A 2,530-nucleotide genomic window follows, 5' to 3' on the forward strand; every position below is an offset into this window, starting at 1 on the left:
GGTACTCTGTAAAGCAAAAAAGGAAATACAGTCAGCTTAGAACCAAGCGCAAAGCCAAACCATTTACAGCAGAACAGAAGGGACCCAGAAAGACTGCAAGAAGCTTTACAGATGAGAAATAACACTGTCATAAGGTAATGCATACACTGGATAAACTGCTTGTTATGAGAACCTGGAACATACAGTGGGTACCTGTCCCAAGATTTGCAAGAGTTCTGGCCTCATTTTCTTCAGCAGATTGAAAAGCTGTCATGCTGATTCAGTCACACTAAGAATTTCTCAGAGGCCAAGTCCTAGTCTGCCAATTAGGATATCACACATCCAAGCATAAGCATTAATTACAAGCAGTTGACAGTTAGCTTTGCCAAAGTACTAAAGTTACTCACGCTCATTTGAGTAGGCATCTGGGGTTTGTTTATCAGTTTTAGAGTTCAATAAATCAAGGAAATTTATTGGATTTTGAGTAACTGCTGCTGGATTTGCTAGAGAGGAAAAAAAGAAAGTTGTTCCTTGTTTCCCACAGCCCAATCAAGGATCCTGTTGTGCTGGAAGTGCCAGCTCTCAGCACTGCAGCTGCTAAAAGACTGTTAAATCAGAATTAGGTTTTTGACCCTACAGTTACTACTGTCTTTACTGCATCATGCCTATTATTTGCACAAACTTCAACAGACTTCATCTGCCTATAATTTTTATTTTTTTAAGGAGCTAAGTTACTCCAGATAATTTCCTTCTGCTATGCTACCATTTAATTACAGAGTCCTAAAAAGGGGGGAAGGGAAATAAGTCGTGTACAATACCACACCATTACATGAAATAAGGAACAGGACTTACCCAGCAACGCATTCCTCCTGAACTCCTCTTGTGAATTGCTTGTGTTCTCTGGTGCCAGATCTGTATATGCCCAAAGTTTGACAGACCAAGGAAGATTCCCCTAAGGTCTGACAAATACCAAGAGCCCTAACACAAAAGGAGATCCATACTCTGTTTCTCACAATGAAAGCATGAGGCAGCAAAAGCCTGTGTGTAGTCTCAAGCAAGTTACCCTCTGACGTAAGCCTGGAAGTTGGTCTCCAGATGCTGCAGGCTGCAGCAGGTTCTGCATGAGCAGATCACTCTACAGGACAGCACCAGCCCTGTGTCACTGGGGTGGGAATTAGCAAGAAGCTTAGCTTTAAAGCAGATTCTCAGCAAAACAATCTTATCTAAGTTTTCAAAAACTTGGACATCACAAATCCATGAAATGAAGTAAATCCTTCACCTAACCCCTAACAGAGGAGTTATTTCCTGCTGTGAATGACTTCACTTTCAGAGAAGCAGTGAAGTACCTTGGTACACAAGACTTTGTTCCACATTTTAGGAACAGGTGCATTGTATTGGCAGGGAGTCTGTTTTGAATGCAAGATCACAAAATTTATAAGCCATTTTACTTAGCAAGAGCTTAAATATCAAGAGAGTAACTAAAGCAAGACTGTTGATCAGAGCTGGCAGCTTTGCTTTTCTTGAGAGCTCACTCACTCCTGTAATTAGATTTCTAGCCTGAGGCTATTAAGGATCCCCAGGCTACCTCAATTCTCTTACAGTCAGGAGCTGTTCCAGTATTTGATCTAGCACTTCACTGTGTTCCACCATTGGCTTGCACTTGCTGCTATAAAGTAAGAACACATTTTTAAGTTGACAGGTTGGAAAGTCCTACAGTCATATTAATCCTAGAGCTGGTCTTCAGTTCCAGCTGACTTACCTCAATTTATTTCAACTGACAAGGAACTGGTTACAAAATACAAGTACTATTTTCCTGGAAAATGGCAAGCTACCTGGCTAATTCCTGCAATGAGTAAGTCTGGACAGAGTGGAGATTTGCCTGAACTCATTAGCTGCTCAGCATTTCAAGCTGAGCCGAGTGCTGATCAGTGCAAAGTTGAGGTTAGTACGTTACAGCAACACTTGGGGTATTCTGGCATCCATCAGGAAGGAGGGCTGCATCCCTTGCCAGTGCTGTCATGGTGTGGTGACCAAGGAGACAATACACTCAATTAAAATTAAACACACACAAAATTGTGCCAAAGCAGTCTGCTGTTACTGATTCCACAACCCTGACAATCTCCACTGGTTTGCATTAAAAGGTTTTGCCCTGTTCAAAGTGGGACTCGGTATGAAAGGGTGCAGCTTACCAAAACCACTGCTATGCTGATGAATCTCAGCAGAGAAGACTCTCTCTCTCATTGCAGCACCTCCCTCCACACAGGACTGAAACTTTCCCAGCCCCATGAATGAAAGCATGAGAACATGTGACTGCCTCCTGCAGCACGCCCTCCCCATGTGACAGCCTGTGCTGATGTGTCTGGTGAAGAGACCACAACTCCCTTTAAGTTACTTACTAGGCCTTCCCTGTTACGTGCCTTGGCACAAGTCTCCCTTTTCCTGCCTGGCATCCTCAGTTGTCAGATTAAGAAACCTGATGCTACGAGTGGCAGTGTGTTACTACCAGCCAGTCCCCACACCCAAGACAGTAAGACTAGAACCACACAGTGGA

Source organism: Passer montanus, unplaced genomic scaffold, assembly GCF_014805655.1.
Source record: "Passer montanus isolate IOZ18808 unplaced genomic scaffold, ASM1480565v1 scaffold53, whole genome shotgun sequence".
Classification (NCBI taxonomy): Eukaryota; Metazoa; Chordata; class Aves; order Passeriformes; family Passeridae; genus Passer; species Passer montanus.